The sequence below is a fragment of the Ambystoma mexicanum genome, chromosome 7q (genome assembly GCF_040938575.1).
Source record: "Ambystoma mexicanum isolate Mex_15411 chromosome 7q, UKY_AmexF1_1, whole genome shotgun sequence".
Lineage (NCBI taxonomy): Eukaryota > Metazoa > Chordata > Amphibia > Caudata > Ambystomatidae > Ambystoma > Ambystoma mexicanum.
In genome coordinates, this window is record NC_090941.1 from 370,463,998 (window position 1) to 370,478,703 (window position 14,706).

The following is a 14,706-nucleotide window of genomic DNA, read 5'->3' on the forward strand; positions in this document are numbered from 1 at the left end:
GTGTATTATTGCTTGAAATGGGTGTACTGTTTGAATTATGATGCTCTCATGTAAATTAAGTTGTTGTAGGGGTTTTGGTACTGGGTATAATTCCAAATTATTTGTGATAGCACGTGAAGGAGTTTGGTTGTTGTCAAGTTTTGTAGTGCAGTAACTGCAAAGTATTAAGGGCTCAGTTATTTCGTATTTGTTTGCTGCTACAAGGTAGAGAGCTAATTCAAACCATTTAGAATCTTCATTGTCTTCTATTTTGTATGATAGGTCTACAGTTTTTGTGTTACTTTTATAAAAAGTTCTACGGCAACATACTCATACATGGTTTGGTACTTCAGCTGATGTACTTTAAAATTTTAGTATTTCTTTTTTGTATGTGTTTAGCAAAAGGTTGCCATGTGTAGAATTGTTGCTTAATTGGTTTAAAGATATTTCATTCTGTAAATGGCTTTCACTTCCAAAATACTTTTTCTGGATATAGTGAATTTCTTCAAGTAGGTCATTTGCTGTACCATGTAGAAGGATGTTATTTAACTTTGTTAGTGCTAAAGCAGGACTTTTAGCATAGTACAATTTATAGACTACATTTCTTATAGTTGAATGATGTGTTGATATCCTTTTGATATCATGGAAAGTGGTTTTACAAGTAGGTCCTGTAATGCAGGCCAATGAATGTCCTTGTAGTCCTGTGTACTTCCGCACTTGAGAGGTATCCATATTTTGCAGTAATTTAATTTTGATTTTGTCTTTGCTTTTTACATATTTATTGAGGAATTGGCGTAAAGATTTGAAACATTGTTTGGGAATGTTACACATTGACATGCATGGCCATTTGTACACTAGACTGTCTGATTCAGTTGAATGGAGAGGTAATTCTAAGTTTTCAGGGCATATTTTTGTAAGGAGTACTTCTTGTTCCATTATGGTATTATTCACTTTTTCATAACCTCGACCACTGCTATGTATGGCAATTGTATTTGTTTGCTTTTGTTTGTACGCTTCTTCATTAAAATATGGTTCTGTGCTCGTAGTGTGATTCCATTCACCTCTGCAGATACTTAAGAAGTTCTTTCTGTTGACATTTCGCTTATTGACAAGTCTTTTTTGTAATTTAGTTATTAGTTTTGTTAGTGGTTTCATTTTGTTTAACAGTAAAATAAATAACTTTCTTTTGAGAAGAATTGCACTGTCCATCAATGCTTCTAAGATTAATTTCCTACGATAGGTTTTAAGCATTGAACCTGATTTCTCTCCTGTTTTTATAAGATTTTGAAGGCCTTTGTGAAGGTACATTTTGGCTAAAATACTTTTCTTGGTATGCTTACTTTGCAGTATATTAAAATTTGAAGAAGTAGTTTTATCTCTAGTGATAGCTGATTTTCTGTTAATTGTTTTTGGTTTGTTTTACATTTTGATAGAGGAGGCAAAGGTTTTGTACTTGAAACTTCTTGTGTTTCACTAAATGACTGTATTAGCTGTTTTGTTTCAACTTTTTTTTACAAATTCTGCTAGAGATGGATGCTTATGTTGAACACTTTTATTTTAATTTGCTCTACTTTTGCGTTGCTTTCTACGGACTTGACTTTTGGTAGGCATTCTTTAGGGTATGTTGAAAAAAATAAAGAAGATATGGGTTGGGGTGTTCTGGAATGTATGTGTGCTGTGTGCATGAGTGTTTGAGTAAGATGATAAAGATGAATGTAATGGTGTGTGATTGTGCATTGGGAACTACAACTAGTAGGGATAGGTATTCTTGAATTTATGTGTTACTAAACTGGGGTTCAGATGACAAAAAAAGTAAGCTAGTGGTGTGGGAAAGTACAAATAGTAAATCTAATGTATACAATTAAAACAGTTGTTTGTTCTATAATATGAAAATTGTAGCGGTTCAGTTGGGTAATTTGTGTGTCCAAAAATAGGAATTTGTGGGCCATTCTGACTGTAAATTGCTGTTTAAGACATGGATATTTTTGGACAAAATGGTACACAATCTCTATTTTTAGGCACCGAAATAGCTTGTATTAACGTTATAGTATGTTTGATTAATAATACAAATATTATGGTGATATTCTATTTACTTTTTTTCTTAAATTAACAGGTAACTTCTTAGTTCTTCTTTGTTCTTCGAATTCGGCTGCTTCTTTTCAGGAGACTGGTCTTCACTGCAATTGTAAAAGCTTCAAATTAGTAACTTTGTTTGTATATAGCACTGTTTTTAATTTAGATATTGATTTTTTTAATTGAAATCCTCAGTGCCTTCTTTAAAACCATTAAACTAATTTATTTACATAAGATACATTGCATCAGTTCAGTACATATGATATGTTCTTAATGAACAAATTGTATTGAATGACTAACTGTAGCAAAAAAAAATTCTTTACTATGTCTTGTGAAATGTATAATATACCAGTGAATACCACTATTTCTGTAAGTAAGCTGTTCTAGGTAATAGCGCCTCAATGTCATGTCTAAATTAAAGTAATTAAGTGAATAAATAAATAAAAACAAAAAAAATATGAAATTGTATAAGTATTTTTTTAAAGATTTAAACATAGATTTTGCTTGCATGCAATTTTGTTTGAATATATGTAGTCTATATATTTCATTTAAAAAATGTTAGTTTAACATGATTTGAGTGTGTGTGTATAAAGAAAGTAAATAGTATAAAGGTTTATAAGTGATAGTTGATTATAGGAAATTGAAAAAAATACAGTAAATTCATTTTACAGATTACACAAGCTAAACGTCTGTTTGAAAATGTGTTCATCTACTGTACAGGAAATATGCATACCTGAAGTTTGTGTTCATGCATATGGATATGCATGGAGCTGCAGGTAGAAATATTGGAGACTTGTAGAGTATTTCTGGTAGATGGTGCTTGCCAATGATATGACACTTGTACTCAGAGAGATTCACAGTACATTTGCAGTGCTGATCTATGATGATGCAGTTAGATGTAGAGGTCTTGAATGTGATTGGTGCATGGTCATGTGATTTTTGAGGTGCATCCAATGAGGGAATGGCAGAGAGAATGAAGTGGAAATGGTAGAAGGGCTGTTCATGTTACGATATGTCCGCGGACATGGCGGTAGTTCACGGACATCAGGAGTTACATCCGGGGATTTTTGGGTTCAGAAGTCATGCACATGAGAATAAGCACTGAAAGGGATTGGTCAGGAAAGTTGAGTGGGTGTGTTGTGCCAGAAGAGAGTTTCTCAAATACTCTTTTTGCTGAGAGAACAAAAGATAGCTATGGCTGTGTGTTTCAGAAAACAGATTGTTTGGATTTTGGGAGATTTGTGAATACATTGGTTGAAGATGCATGCAGAAAGCTATGGAGTAGCTGTAGATCTTGGATTCCCACATGTGGAAGTACACTGGCAGGGAGTATGTGGAATGAAGTGGTTGGACTTGATACCTCTCTGTGCTACTTTGGAGACAGAGCAACATCCAGACATAATTGTAATTCATTGTGGAGGGAACAGTTTAGGGCATGTGACTGGAATCTTTTTGCAATTTGCTATGAAAGAAGGACTTGGGAAGTTTATGGACATGTTTCCTAATTCTCAAGTGATATTTTCACGGATTGCACAGAGACAAATGTGGCTTCGTTCTTCTTCATTTGGTCCACAAATGGAAAAGCAAGGCGCAATGTTAATAAGGCTGTTTGTGCCTTTCTAAGAGATTTTGTCATGTCCTCTTTTCACAATGAAAATATTATGTTTCGTAGTACATACATTTTTCGCAGAGATGGAGTCCATCTTACTTATGCTGGCAATCAGATTGGTTAGTTGTATATATGGGTTACATTTCTTATGTATTAGTACATATAATGTGTTTGTGTGCTTTTTTGGAATTTGTTAAATGTTCCCATGTTATGATATAACTATCAAACATACCCCCCTAGAGTTTTTTAGGTAGTGGTACTGTTCTTCGATGACATTTGTGATGTCATCGTTGATGTCCTGGGTGTTAGTCTTAGCAGTGCACAGTGGTGGCGCGAGTTATGGTTGCTTAGCTTACCATAACTGGCGAATTTCAAGGGTTTTTCGGTTTTACTTGGAACCATAACGTCCCTTTGACAACGTTTTTTCACTGAATTTCATAGGTTTGTAGTAGCGCAACTTAACCATAACGTCCCTTTAACAAAGTTTTTTCTCCTCAGCAAACTTTGCAAAAAAAGTATTTGGGTCACTCTGAATTTTTTTGCAAAGTTTGGTGAGGATTAATCCAGGGGGGGCAAAGTTATAGGGGGGGTCCCAAAACTTTTTTTTTTCCCCTTAGACTGAATGGGAAAAAACTTTGCGCACGGCTACAGCCCGAACCGCTGGACGGATTTACACCAAATTTGCGGCAGGAGCGGCGGCCTGGTCCCAAAAGCGTGCTTTTGTAAATTTGGTGTAAATCTGTCCAGTAGTTTTTTTAAAAATGACCAAAATGTAAGGCATAAAAATTAGTGATATCTGCGTTCGCTTCACGGACGGACTTCCCTGTTTGCTCCGCGGACAGCACCCCGATTGGCCCATGGCTTTGCGTCATGTCCGCGGACATGTGACGTGTTCGCTGATTGGACGGCGAGGGGCGTGGAGCGCGTCAGATTTTCTGTGGCGCCCGCCATCTTGTATTCGCAGTCGACCACGTACAGCACATTGAAACATGGATAAAAAATTGTATTTAGTGCCGTGTGTTGGTGTGTAAGAGTGTTTGGGGAGGGTGGAGTGAGTATGAGATAGGTTCAATGTTTTGTTTTTTTATGTGCAAGACATTTTTGTTGCGTTCGATTTGTCCGCGGAGAACACGGCTGTTCTGACATTTTGTAAATAAACTAAATGGTGGGGTGTTTAGAGGACGGAGTATGTGTCATTTTTGTTCTCAAGGAAGGTAAAAATGAGCTATGAACACTCGCGGTGTACTTAATTGTTCGTAAATACACAAACTGGGGGTGTCCTCAGGAAGTTGTCCGTATTGTAATCTGTCTAGTTGAATGTGTTCTAAGAACACTCGCAGTGTCCCGAAATGGTTGCAATTACACAAAATGGGGGTGTTCTGAGAACTTTGTTTGTATTGTTCATTGTCAGGGTGAAAGTGTTTTAAGAGCACTCCTTTTGTCCGCTAATAGTACAATTTCTTAGGGGCGTCAACCGAATTTTTGTCCACTAAAGAAACTATAAAACCGGCTGGTGTGCGCCGACATTATGTGATAATCCTATGACTGGCGCTATTGACCTGGCTGACTTGCTTTTGCGACACTAAATCATATCTCCCGCCCCTAAGCCTGAAATTATCAAAGCATTCATATTCCCCGCCTCTCTCCGTGACGTTACAGGGTGCATAATGAAACGCGCCCAGTCGTCTCCAGTACTACGCGACTTTACACAGAACCCGGAAGACAACACACATTATGTCACAACACAGCACGCCACAATTCGGAATATGAAACTGTGATTTAAAAGCAAACATCAAGATTGTAAATGTTGTAAAGTACATTTATTTCACATGAAATGTTTAGTGAATATTCAGCGATTTGCTATTGTCTCTGTTGTCGATCAGCAAAAGTTTATTTGGAGCAACGCGTTGTTCCTTTGCAGTAGATAGGCTGTTGGTTTATGATAAAAGCAGTAAATGGTCGCTCTGATAATCGTAAGGTTGCTCCAACAACGAGCCATTAGACCACCCTATTGGTTGGTATGTTGTTTGTAGCCGCTAGTACTGCGTAAGGGCATATTGGTCCTTGGCGATTGTCCCATAAAATGTTGAGGGTCATGAAGTTGCATATTTGGACTTGCACCTGGCAGTTGAAGACCCCATCCGCTGGAGTCTGTAAATCGTGACATAGGCAAAATGGAGCCACATACCTGTTTTAAAAAACATAAATTAGTCTCACCAGCCGATCTTCATTAAAAATCATCATTTTATTTATTAGGGCGTGAAAATATTTGCTATCGAAGATAGTGCAACAGAGTATGTTAATAATAAAATAATAATATTTTCCCCTTCATACAGCGCTAAGAACCGTGAGGTATCTAATTGGTGCTTATTATTAACCACGGTGTGTGGTGCTCATTTATCGACCACGGAAGGATGAAAGGCTGAGTTTGGCCTTGCCGGGAATCAAACTTGCGTTAGCAAGCTGTGCCTGGATGTCAAAGCGAGCGCTGTACTCGCTGTGCCACTTGACAGGCTACATTGAAGTGGCACAGCGAGTAGAGCGCTTGACCGCCTATAGACCGGTTAAATTATTTCTATTAACCCACCCTGTGTTGTCTGCCTTTTTCAGAGCCCTCTAAACGACAGGGGATCAATTTGGCGGTGATAGTGCGCGGTAGAAAACATTATGCCACTTTCAACGAACAAGTTCAACTTGAGCGGTCTTTAATGCTACGCTATTGTAATTATATTTGGTATAAAGTAATCTAAAGGGTTACTTACAGTACAATTGCAATTTCCATTGTCTACGAGTGGTGCAGTCCCAAAATACGACTCCGCATGTGCCAACGATCTTTCGCATAGTGATATAATATATAAAAGTGGTTTCGTTTCAGAAATTTCATCTTTATCTTCTCTTACGTTTTAGCAACACTTCTTCAAGAGAAGTCTTTCATTACAATCTCTGTCTGTCAAGGTCAAAACACAATACAACCTTATAGTCCGTTTCGTGAGCCTCTCCGGGGCCCGAGAAAAAAATGGAAGCAGCTGACCTTCACTGTGAACGAGCATAAATTCTTACTTTGCAACATGCAAAGTTGGTTTTTGCACGCCATGTTTGTATATTGTTTGCTTGATATTAAAAAAAGTTTGTTTAAAGGACGTTATGGTTCTAAGTACAGCCGAAAGACCCCTGAAAATAGCAAGTTATGGTAAGCTATGAAAAATAACTCGTGCCACCATCATGCACTGCTAAGACTAACACCCAGGACATCAAAGATGACATCGCAAATGTCATTGATGAAATCACTGATGACATCACATGTGTATGTACTTTTCATGGAATTTGTGTACTAGGGATTTTTATTATAATGTACCGAAAAAAGTGTCAAGGATATTGCAATGAATATCAGTGCTTTGAACGATGCATTGATATAACTAGCATTGTATTATGGGATTCTATGTAGTATACTGAGCTACTAATGGAGAAAGATAGCATTGTGTGCAGAGTACAAGATAAAAGTATAATATTTGTAATGTTAACATGTTAAATAATGAAATGATAATTGTCCTGAAATGTTCGAAAATTCACAAAATGGGAGTGTTCTGAGGACGTTATTCGTATTGTGTGATTGCTTAGCTGTATGCAATGAGGGAATGGCACAGAGAGTAAAGTGGACGCCGTCCGCGGACACCGCGGCTGTTCGTGGACAGGGCGTGGTACATCCGGGTTTTTCCAGGAAATCCAACATGGAAAGAAGACTGTACGGATCAGCCAATCAGATGTCGAGGTTGTGGATTTGTGTTGAAAGAGACAGTGTGTGGTGAAGATGGCAGAAGTGGAGAAAGTCAGGGTGTTGGTGCTCGGAGATATGTTTTTGCATGGTTTACAGCAGTACGCTGAATGCAGGCATGTTGCAAAGAACTTTGATGTGAAAGGAGTGGAGGTGGTGTGGAGCACTGTGCCTGATTGCAATGTACAGGGAATTGTACAAGTTTGTGCGGATATGGCCACGATGAACAGTCCGCATGGTAGTTTTGCACTATGGTGCTTTCCATTTGGGCAACAACAGTGCCCCTACTTTGTTGGCTGATTTGGAACGCTTGGTTCAAGCCGTAATGAAGATCCTTCCAAATGCGAAAGTAATTTTTTCTGGATTACTACCTAGGGCAATATGGGACAATAGTTCAGTTTTTTGTCCTCAGCAAAACATTGCTAGGTGTGTCATCAACCGAGGCATGTGTGCCTTCATGCTTAGAGCTGGTATGTTCTTCTGTAACAATGAGAATATTGATGCCAGTAATGCTGTTAATTTTAAAGAAGATGGCATTTCTTTATCTTTTACCGGAAATGCCTTTCTATTTTGGAATGTAAGGGTTGCTTTGGAGAACGTTATGTGAAGATTTTAGGAGTAAAGTAAGAAAAAAAAACCGGAGAAAAAAAAATATAAAATAACAGGTGTCTGTCAAGCATCTGTAAAAAAAAAAAAAAATGTCTCTTTTCAGAGCCAACTTCAAAGGGGAAATGGGGCACACTATTTAAATTTACATTCACCACGCTCAGATTTTCGATGTGTCCGCGGACATGGCGGTAGTCCGCGGAAATGAAAATCACTACGAGAGGGTTAGTATGTTCTATGTTACATGTCAGGGATATTATGGTTAAGTTGTGCTACTAAAAACCTATGAAATTCAGTGAAAAAACTTTGTTAAAGGGACGTTATGGTTAAGTTGCGCTACTAAAAACCTATGAAATTCAGTGAAAAAAACTTTGTTAAAGGGACCTTATGGTTAAGTTGCGCTACTAAAAACCTATGAAATTCAGTGAAAAAAACTTTGTTAAAGGGACCTTATGGTTAAATTGCGCTACTAAAAACCTATGAAATTCAGTGAAAAAACTTTGTTAAAGGGACGTTATGGTTCCAAGTAAAACCGAAAAACCCTTGAAATTCACCAGTTATGGTAAACTAAGCAACCATAACTCGCGCCACCACCGTGCACTGCTAAGACTAACACCCAGGACATCAAAGATGACATCACAAATGTCATTGATGACATCACTGATGACATCACATGTGTATGTACTTCTCATGAAATATGTGTAGAAGGGATTCTTATTATGTTGCGAAAAAAGTGTCAAGAATCATTGCAAGAAATATACCCTAATAAGTGCATTGAACGATGCATTGATATAAATAGCATCCTATTATGGGGTTCTATCTAGTATACTAAGCTACTCATACAGAAACATAACATTGGGCCTCATTACGACCCAGGCGGTAAGTTACCGCCTGGGCCGTGACTTTACCACCATGGTGTAAACTACGTTTACGCCATGGTGGTTGGCGGACTTACCACCCCATTCCGACCTTGGCGGGGCGGTAAGTCCCCAATCCCCATTTACCCTTCCCCATTCCCATTTTTGCCCCATAGGGCATAATGGGAGTGGGGAAGGCGTTAATTACGCCACCGTAAATTACGGTGGCGTAATTAACTCCATGGTCCCTTAGCACCATGGATTTTAACACCTGCTAAAAGCAGGTGTTAAGTCCGCCATGGCGCTAAGGGACCTCGTACTCAGGCGGTAAGGGTCGGCGCTGTTTACGCCGCCGTAAAACCCTTACCGCCTGAGTCGTAATGAGGCCCATTGTGTGCAGCGTACAAGATGAAGGTATGATATTCGTAATGTTAATATGTTGAATAATGAAATGATAATTGTTTTCTTAATAGATTTTTGTGTACTGTGAAATATGTAATAAGTAGCTAATAAAACCCATGTATTACATAATTGCATTACTATAGACAAAACACAAAGACACAAGGACACATACCAATATGGGTATATACAGGGAAAGTGAAGTTAGCAAAAAAGCACAAGTAGTAGCAGAAACAATTCATAACTTAACTGATTAGTTTCATGCAAATAAATGATTGCTCTGTTTCAAAGCTGCTATTTACCCTATTTATATGTATCACTTGATGTCATTGGACCCACAGGGAAAGTACAGCCATAAAAAAAAAAAACAGAACTATCAGAAAGTGCTCATAAGTCTAGTGATTATCTTTATGCACAAAAAGGATTGCTGTCTTTCAAGCTTGTGTTTTCCCATATGTATATGTTTCATATGATGTGACTGTGCTCTAAGGGAATTACTGTAAGAACCTACTAGAAGGATACGTCTACAAATAAAATATAATTCTTAGTTTCTGACTGTTACTGAAGAAAACCATGTGGCCTAGATATGTCAGCAAAAGAAAACATAGTGAGCCAGACATGTGATGTCATCAGTGATGTCATCAATGACATTTGTGATGTCATCTTTGATGTCCTGGGTGTTAGTCTTAGCAGTGCACGGTGGCGGCGCGAGTTATGGTTGCTTAGCTTACCATAACTGCCGAATTTCAAGGGTTTTTCGGTTTTACTTGGAACCATAACGTCCCTTTAACAAAGTTTTTTCACAGAATTTCATAGGTGTTTAGTAGCGCAACTTAACTATAAAGTCCCTTTAACAAAGTTTTTGTTCACTGAATTTCATAGGTTTTTAGTAGCGCAACTTAACCATAACGTCCCTTTAATAAAGTTTTTTCACTAAATTTCATAGTTTTTTAGTAGCACAACTTAACAATAATGACTTTGACTTTATATACATGTCATATGGAACTGACTAGATCTCTTCTTATGAACTTGATGTCCGCAAACTTATTTAATGTTCGCGGACATGTTCGGAGAACAGTACCACCACCTAAAAACTTTGGGGAGGTATTTGTAATAGTTATATCATAACATAGGAACATTTAACAAATTCACAAAGCAGCACACATACACAGTATATGTAGTAATACTTAAAAAATGTTACCCATATATGTAACACACTAACCACTCATGTAAATACAATATGTTTTAAAATGGAATATACCAAAAGAAGATAAAGTGGCTTCCACCATAATTACCTCACAGACGCTCCACAACCAACAGCAAGACCAGACGTATACACTACTGATTACATATCTCACCAGACATAGTAAGTGCACTTCTTTTTACTCATATATTTATAAACTTTCTATATTAGAAAAAAAAAAAACATATTACTTCTTTGTTTTCTCACAGAAATGTGTAGTACTCTGGACTGGCTAGAGGACCATTTCCCACGAGACGAAATGTTAGAAGATAGTCCACCTAATGGTACACACTTTACTGTATAAACCAGTTGATAAATATTATTTTGTATACATTCAACATATACATTCTTTTTTTACAGACCCTACAAAAATTGCAACTTCCAAAGAAAAAGAAGTGGTGGATAACACTCTTGAACACATTACCCACAAAATGGACCAACTTATGGCAAATTTTATGGATTTAAAGAACTTTGTGGAAGATCACCTAAAACCACCAACAACATACCATTGTCCCACTTGTACTTGTCCCCTCTCACCATATCCCATTCATTTATCCCCAAACTCTCTCCATGGACCACAATGTTTTGATGAGATTTGCATCCCTTCTTCACCTGATCCCACTAATATTGAAAACCCTAATTCTCCTGTTTTTGTTTCCGTTTCTGCCCCACCTTCTCAGTCATAAATTGTTTATATATGTTAAATAAAGTTACTTTTTTATATTGTGTTGTAATTACTTTCAGTTCCTTGTAATAAAACCAATTTAGGTGTCCACGGACACCGCGGTTGTTCGGAAATGTTCGTAAAGAAACGAAAATGTAACTGTCCTGATGACACTACATCTGTCCGTAATGTTCTCATGCAAGTTCAAAATGTTCTAAGAACACTCGTAGTGTCTTGAAATGTTTGTAAAGAAACAAAAATTAAAGTGTTCTAAAGAACACTATATCTGTCCGTAATGTTCGCTATCAACTTAAAACTGTCCTAAGAACACAATTGGTGTCCTGAAATGTTCGTAAATCAACAAAATGATGTGTCCTGAACAACAGTACAACTGTTCGTAGTGTTCGCTACCCAATTGAAAGTGTTCTAAGAACACAATTTGTGTCCCGGAATGTTCGTACATAAACTAAATTACACGTGTCCTGAAGCACACTATATCTGTCCTTACTGATCGCTACCAAGTTTAAACTATTCTAAGAACACACGCGGTGTCCTGAAATATTCGTTTCACGTGTGACGCACTTTTAATTACTTCAGAACCCGAACAGTGTCCGTAGGACATCAATGCGCATGCGCTAACCAATCTCCGTGCACTTGGTGTCCTGCGGACAGTGCTTCCTTCGCAGACTAGTTCGCAAACAGATCATATGACCGCACCCACGCTCATCGTGTGTCTTGAAATGCGGACACTGTTCGTGTCCCCGAACAATTTAAAAGTACATTTTCAGTTAATCCATAATACTTTTCAATACAATCTCACCATGCCACAAGTCCCACATAGCAATCTTGAGTTTCTATATACCTTTTGAAACTTTCCGATCCTTTTTTTGTGTTCGATCTGTCCGCGCACAGTGCACATGTCCGCGGACCGCGCACAAGCACCCCTATAAAAGACCACGCCCAAGAGCTTATTCCCCTTGTGTTTCTGGCTATTCTTCAGAACACAGTGATTTTTGCTGCCACCTGCAGACTACACCATCATCGACATGGCATCCTTGGCTGCTGAACTGCCACTTGGTGCTGCACCTGCTTCAGCACCACCCCCTCCACCACCACCACCTCCCCAAGGGCCTGAAGAGGGGAACAGGACTGAGGATGCAGAGGTGGAAGAAGAGGATGATGAGAATGAGGTAGAGGAAATCCCTACTACCCGCACTAGACGTGAGTCTTGGGTGTGGCGGTTATTTACCATTCATGGGAATGGTCCTAAGGCTTGTGCGAACCATGTTACCTGCAATGAGTGCAAAATGATACTCAGTCGCGGGAAGCACGGTAACTACAGCTTTGGGACCACTACTATGAAGCGACACCTGAGGTCATTTCACTCTGGGGCTATTCGCAGGGTTGTACCTTGCAAAGAACGTAGCAGGTTGATTTCCTCTACTTCATCCTCTGTTTCTGATCCTGTCACCACAAGGACCACCTCTGTGGGACAGCGTCTTTCTCAACCTGCCTCACAGGCCATACAGAATGCTGATGACACTTACCTTTCGAGGGTCACAGTTGTATGTATGTACTGTGACACAGTACTCTGCAGGGGGGAGCGACTTCGGAGTGCTTTTGAGACTATCGTCTCAGAGCACGAGAAGACCTGCTCACTACCCAAATAAAACCCACTCTACATCTTCCTCTCTCAGCTCGCCCTTTGTTATCCCTGTGGTTGGTGTCCCCCCCTTTACCCTCCTTTACCCTCCTCTCCTAGTGTGTCGTGTCTGAAAAACCAAAAAAAAATACAAAATTACAAAAATAAAAAAAATAAGGCTCTTTTCAGAGCCTCCTTTCCCAGTTAAAAAATAGAAGTGAAAATAAATGAAGCTGGGCTCTTTGTATTTTTTAGAAGTTTGCGTACAGTTCGCGAACATTAAAAAAATTGGGTTACTACTCCATCACAAACATTGTAATTTTCTCTGGAAAGAAGTGGTGGCTCTGAAAAGAGCCTGTGGGTGGTGTTTGTAAGTCGAAAATTGTAAATGCTTAACATCTACTTCAAAATCGTTGTTGTAATTCCAAAAAAGGTCGCAATGCATTTTGTACATTTCTCAGAAAAATCTGATTGCATGCATAAGTAAGATGGACTCCATCTCTGCGAAAAATGTATGTACTACAAAACATAATATTTTCATTGTGAAAAGAAGACATGCCAAAATCTCTTAGAAAGCCACAAACAGCCTTATTAACATTGCGCCTTGCTTTTTCCATTTGTGGACCAAATGAAGAAGAACGAAGCCACATTTGTCTCTGCGCAATCCGTGAAAATATCACTTGAGAATTAGGAAACATGTCCATAACCTTCCTCAGTCCTTCTTTCATAGCAAATTGCAAAATAATTCCAGTCACATGCCCTAAACTGTTCCCTCCACAATGAATTACAATTATGTCTGGATGTTGCTCTGTCTCCAAAGTAGCACAGAGAGGTAGCAAATCCAACCACTTCATTCCACGTACTCCATGCCAGTGTACTTCCACATGTGGGAATCCAAGATCTACAGCTACTCCACAGCTTTCTGCATGCACCTTCAACCAATGTATCCACGAATCTCCTAAAATCCAAACAATCTGTTTTCTGATACACACAGCCATAGCTATCTTTTGTTCTCTCAGCAAAAAGACTATCTCAGAAAATCTCTCCTGGCACAACACACCCACCAAACTTTCCTGACCAATCCCTTTCAGTGCTTATTCTCATTTGCATGACTTCTGAACCCAAAAATCCCCGGATGTAACTCCCGATGTCCGGGAACTACCGCCATGTCCGCGGACATTCTCGTAACATGAACAGCCCTTCTACCATTTCCACTACACTCTCTCTGCCATTCCCTCATTGGATGTACCTCAAAAATCACATGACCATGCACCAATCACATTCAAGACCTCTATATCTAACTACATCATCATAGATCAGCACTGCAAATGTACTCTGCATCTCTCCGAGTACAAGTGTCATATCATTGGCAAGCAGCATCTATCACAAATACTGTACAAGTCTTCAGGATTTCTACTTGCAGCTCCATGCATATCCATATGCATGAACACAAACTTCAGGTATGCATATTTTCTGTATAGTAGATGACATAGCTCTCAACCATTTTTGTTTTACAGGCGGGTGAAATCACCCGATTTTGTTTTTGGTGGGTGAGACGCCCATTGGAATGAATGGGCGTGCAGGAGGCTTGGCGGGTGAGTCTGCCCTTTACAAGGCATGTGACACCCGCCAAATGCGTGTGAGTTGAGAGCTATGTTAGATGAACACATTTTCAAACAGACTTTTACCTTGTAAAATCTGTAAAATTAATTTACTGTACTTTTTTCAATTTCCTAAAATCAACTATCACTTATACTCCTTTATACTTTTTACTTTCTTTATACACACACACTCAAATCATGTTAAACTAACATTTTTTAAATGAAATATATAGACTACATATATTCAAACAAAATTGCATG